At 44.1% G+C, this 5940-nt stretch overlaps 1 pseudogene; it reads left to right on the top strand.

Moving 5' to 3' along the window:
- Window positions 1–1640: 1640 nt before the first annotated feature.
- Window positions 1641–3012, top strand: LOC101433310 (uncharacterized; annotated as a pseudogene).
- Window positions 3013–5940: the final 2928 nt, after the last annotated feature.

Genomic DNA, 5940 nt, shown 5'->3' with positions numbered 1-5940 from the left:
TCACATGGGGATTTATTAGCTCACAAGCTAATAATGAGGCCAGGAAAATGTCCAAATCAGGTCATCATCAAGATGATACCTTCTTCCTGAAGACCAGCAGCCAGTGATCCTGGATGCTTCTGTCACATGGCAAGGCACATGGCAGCATCTGCTGGGCTCTCCCTTCTCTTTACAGGTTTCACAGCTTCCAACTTCTTGCTTCCTATGGCGCTCTCTCTCTCTCTTTGTCTGAATTTTATTCTCTTACAAAGGACTCCAGTAAGAGGGTTAAGTGTGGGCCACATTCAGTGTGGCTCATTCAGTGTGGGCCACATCTTAAGCTAAGCTCCTACTCACCAAAAGATTCCTACTTAGAATGGGTCCACATCCACAGGAAAGGATTAACTTTAAGAACATACTTTTCTGGGATTCTTACAGTTTCAAACTATCACTATCACTAAAATACACACATAGGAATATTCATCGCAGCATTGCTTATAATAGCATAGACTTAGAAATAGTCTAAAAGTCTAGCACTAGGGATGAATATATTCATAAAATATAGTACATACACATGATTGTATGCCAGAAGTAAAAAGGAAGAAACAAAATCTACATAAATCAATGTGAAAAAAGCTCAAGAACATAATGCTGACTGAAAAATAAGAAATGCACATTTTAAAACATATATTATATGTTTGATGAAATTGCACATACATAAGTAAAGGTATAGAAAATAGATTGGAGCATATAGTTATTCAAGAGTGGGATCTATGGGGGAGAAATGGAATGAGACTTAAGAGGGAGGTGAAGAAGAAAAATAATAACATTACAGGAAATTTTAATTACCTAAGAGGATCCACACTAGGATTAATAGAAATAAAGTGCCCTGAACTAGAGATAATGCCAATCTGTGAAATTCTGTGCACCTCAGTTACAAAAAACTGAAAAAAGAAATTACAAATATATACAACTATTGCTACAGTACTAGTTTTGAAAGATTAAAAGCTATTTTTACCCATCGAAGAATTAAGGTATTGATCAAACAAGTGACAATACATCCATTTGATGAAATGATATACAGGAAGCAGATTTGGCTCAATGGATAGAGCGTCCACCTACCACATGGGAGGTCCAAGGTTCAAACCCGGGGCCTCCTGACCCTCGTGGTGAGCTGGTCCATGCGCAGTGCTGATATGTGCAGGGAGTGCTGTGCCAAGCAGGGGTGTCCCCCACATAGAGGAGCCCTACGTGCAAGGAGTGCAGCCCGTATGGGCAGGCACCCGATGCAAAAAAAGTGCAGCCTGCCCAGGAGTGGCACCACACACGCAGGGAGCTGATGCAGCAAGGAGAGACACAGATGCCCAGTGCCACTGACAAAAATATAAGCGGACATAGAGGAACAAACAGTGAATGGACACAGAGAGCAGACAATTGGGGTAGGGGGGTGAGGAAGGGGAGAGAAATAAATAATAAATCTTTATAATAAAAAAAAAGAAATGATATGCAGCCACTACAATTATACTATCAAGATAAATTTATTGGCATGCAAAGTTATTCATGATATCCCAATATGTGAAAAATCAGGTCACGGGCTCTAGAAGTTTGGCTTTCACAAGGATAGTCTACAAGAAGTCACCCTTGCACCCCAAGCAGGATGTATGCGCTTGGATCTTGTGCTGCCCGTGCTTAGAAACAAGTGGATCGTCCCCTCACCTGGAGAATTTTCGTCCCTGGGCTCTCCTGCTGTGTGCCCTCTCTCTATGCGCACTCCAGAGTGGCTATGTAGAGGACACTTGTCTGACTCCACATGAGAGCCGCGGAGGACAGGAATGTTTGGACGCATGTCTCTGCAGTCGGATGAAGATGAGCACATATTGAAATGCAGTCGCCTTGTCCAGTTAAAGCCATGGAATGTCATGGGGACGAGTTTAGCATTATTCCCCTACCGACTGGTGCTCAGAGCAAGTCAAAAGAACAGGAATTTAGGAAACACTTAAGCAAGTATCTAGTGGATTCTAGTGACCACCTTGTGGTATCTTCTGATTTCTGCCATTGGGGCCAAAGGTCCCAAGACAGTTACTATGATGAATCCCGGGGGGAAGGTGTACAGATCCACTGGCCATCTAGATCCACTGGGGATGAGTGGGATGGGCCAATTAGACTTGCCTTTTAGCAATTTCTTGAAGAAATATAATATTACAATATATGGAAGACATCCCATCGGGGTGTTATTTTATTTTAATTTATTTTTACATATCTTATTTTTATTGTCTTTTTTTTTTAAAGATACATAGGTCACACAAAATGTTACATTAAAAAATATAAGATGTACCCATATACCCCACTCCTCCCACATCAGCAACCTCTTTCATTATTGTGATATATTCATTGCATTTGGTGAATACATTTTGGAGCACTGCTGCACCACATGGATTATAGTTTACATTGTAGTTTACACTCTCCCCCAGTCCATTCAGTGGGTTATGGCAGGATATATAATGTCCTGCATCTGTCCCTGCAATATCATTTAGGACAACTCCAAGTCCCAAAAATGCCCCCATATCACACCTCTTCTTCACTCACCCTGTCCTCAGCAACTGCTATGGCCACTGTCTCCACATCAATGATACAATTTCTTCCATTGCTAGAGTCACAATAGTTCTATAGTAGAATACCAGCAAGTTCACTCTAACCCATATTTTATTCCTCCATCCTACAGACCCTGGGACAACGATGTCCACTCCACCTCTAAATCGAGAGGGGGCTTAGATCCCACAAAGCTGATAGATGCGATTCTCCTGCTTGCAGTTGTAGGCACTCGGTACTCGGGTGTGGTGGTTGACCGTCCTCACCTCCTTGTTAGCTGACCTGGGTAAGTCCATCGGGGTGTTATTAAATGTTATCACAGAGTTCCAGGAGAATGGAATGAAAGTGAAAGCCTCCTTTTTTAATTATGCCCAGTCAAGCTGGTGTAGAAACTGGCAAGACAGTTGGGGGAGCTGTGCAGCTGGGGCCATCGCAGTCCACTGAGACACTGGTGCATTCCACCTGCACAGCCTCAGACTCTGTCGGGTCCCAGGCTAGCCCTCGCAGAGGTGCTGGTCCTGCTTTGGGGGGATTCTGAAACCTCAAACTAACAGAACTTTCTTCTCTTCTTTTCTAGGAGGTATAATCCTTCCTTAATTTCAACACATTAAAAAATGCTTTGTGGTTTACTGCAGTGAAAGGAAGACTGGCAACAAAATATTTTGATCTAATAGAGGACAATGTAAAGGTCCAGAGGTGGTAGACAGTTTTTTCAAGTAACCTGTAAAGCATTTAATCTGTGCAGACTTAAGCATGTATATTCTGCTTTCAATATAGTTTTGCAACTGTACACCAACACAAAAGCATGGAAGCTTTTTAAATAAAGAAATTGCATTTATAAATGATATATAGTAGAATATAATGAGTCTCCAGTTGTAGGCAATGACTACCCATCTTGTTAAACAGGTACCTTCTATTTTAGTTGCTAATAAAGGGCTGTACAACTTAAAAAGGTTATGAAATAGAATGTGAGTCAGACATTAAAAAAAAAACATTCTGAAAGGATTACCTATGGGATTATGTCTTTTTCCCACATTTTCTCCTAATTTATCTGCATTGTCTAATATTTCAGCCATAAGCACCCATTACTTACACAATAAAGAAATAAAGACCTTTCAAAATGAGCTTTTATTTAGTAAGAAACTGACTCTTGTTCCAACTGTCGAGCATGACTCCTCTACTCTCCTTTTACATATTTTAGTGGTCACAAAAAAAGACTCTTCCCGTTTCCTTATTGCCTATCAATCCCTAAATATATGGATTTCTGGAGGGAAAAAAAATCAGCACGGCGAGGCACAGCACCAGTGACCTGCAGGTGCTTCCCTTGATGAAGGAAAAGGCTAAATTTAGAAACTGCAAGAAGGAACTCACATGGTGTGAGCATAAGCAGGTTTTCTTCACTGCTATTAATATTTTTCAAGTAAACTGTGCGTGGAGTTGTGCTGTTGGGTGGCTGGGTAGATAGAAGGTCGTTTTCCACTGTGCCCTCAAGCCATCGCCTCTGGTTCTGGGTCATTTGGCTCCCGAGTGTCCACACCCTCCTGCTGGAAAGGGCCCAAAGAAAGATCACGGTGACTGAGGGCACAGGCGCTGACCAGTGCCAAGGACAACATTTGCCCCGCTGCGACTTCACAGGGCGGAACTCAGCCACCAAGGCAGGCTTCCTCCCCTCGTCGAAAACAGGACTAAGAAAGTCCAGAGCACACAGGACCCACCGAGACTTTCTAGGAATTTCAAAAATAATCCCCCTAAATTTAGAAGGGACGTCAGTTCATGTGTGCCCTCTCCCCAACTGAAAACCAAATCAAAGCCCAGTAAACACTCTCCAACTCTCACCGTGAAATAGCTCTTTGTACTTAATGACATTTTTGCAGGTTTACAGGGGAAATAATTATATAATTGCCGAAAAGTGTTTAAGTTCAGTATATAACTCAATTCTAAATATTCAACCATCGTTTAAATAAGAATAATTCTCATTTTCCAGCCTCTTCTCAGCTTACGTTAAACCTTGTTGGTTGAGTCTGGCAGAATTTGGAGCCTCCAAATTCGCCTGTGAAGAAAGAGTAAAAATCCATTTGGGGAACAAGTAACACAGGGGAACTTCCTCAACTTGACAAAGAGCATCTACACAAAACCTACAGCTAAATCATACTGAATGAGGAGAAGCTGGATGTTTCCACTTAAGATCTTGAAAAATACAAAGATGTCCCCTGTCCCCACTCCTGCTCAGCACTGTCCTGAAAGTCCTAGCCAAGGCAAAGCAAAAGAGGAAACAGCCACACCCCCATCCAGCAGAGTGGGACGCCTCAGGGCTGAGGAACTGGGAGAAACATCTTCCTCAAGGCTCCAGAAACCAAGTAAAGGACCGCAGTAAGGGGGCGAGCGCTGAGTCAAGACAAAGGCTGCTTCAAAGCAGTGGCATCTCCGGACGCTTGGGCAGGCCCTCCGCCAGCCCTCACCAGTGCAGCGCACAGCCAGCCCGCGCTCCCGGAGTGGATCCCTGCCCCTGTTTGCAGAGAGGAGAGTAACCCTCGTGAGCGGGCTGGGCCTGTGTCTGTCTGGCCCCATCTGTCTCAGGGTGGCATGAGGGACTTGCCTCCCCAGCTCTTGCAAAACGTGTAGAAGGCACTTGCCCAGCTCTTACAGAATAGTGTGGGAAAGCAGTCGAGTGGCTGCCTGGGACAAGGGACAGGGGGTGTAGGATCTACCAGTGCTTTCCTCTTACCTAACACGCCTGGGATGCCAAAGGAGTCCTTCCTCAGCTCCTTTACATCTTTGAGCAAATGCCACCTTCTCCGTGAATCCTTTTCTGGCCACCCCCAGCATCACTGTCTCACCCTGATGCTCTCTGCCCCGTCCCCACTCGACTTTGCTCCATAACACCTGTCACCACCTGACATACCCAATGGTCTACTTATGTATGTGCTCCTTGTCTGTCTTCCCCAACACAGCATTAGTTCCATGAAGGAAAGACTTGGTCATTGGTTTATCCTCAATGCCTCCAGTAGGGATTGGTACATGGTAAGCATTCAGTAAATATTTGTTGAATTATTAGGTTAATTTTTTTTAAAATATTTATTTATTTATTTCTCTCCCTTCCCCACCCCCCACCTCGGTTGTCTGTTCTCTGTGTCTATTTGCTGCATCTTCTTTGTCTGCTTTCTGTTGTTGCACGGGAATCTGTGTTTCTTTTTGTTGCGTCATCTTGTGTCAGCTCTCCATGTGTGGGTGGCGCCATTCCTCGGCAGGCTGCACTTTCTTTCACACTGGGCAGCTCTCCTTATGTGGCGCACTCCTTGCGCGTGGGGCTCCCCTACGCGAGGGACACCCCTGTGTGGCACGACACTCCTTGCGCATCAGCACTGTGCATGG

The sequence above is a fragment of the Dasypus novemcinctus genome, chromosome 7 (genome assembly GCF_030445035.2).
Source record: "Dasypus novemcinctus isolate mDasNov1 chromosome 7, mDasNov1.1.hap2, whole genome shotgun sequence".
NCBI classification, from domain to species: domain Eukaryota; kingdom Metazoa; phylum Chordata; class Mammalia; order Cingulata; family Dasypodidae; genus Dasypus; species Dasypus novemcinctus.
This window is presented reverse-complemented; position numbering and strand designations above follow the sequence as displayed.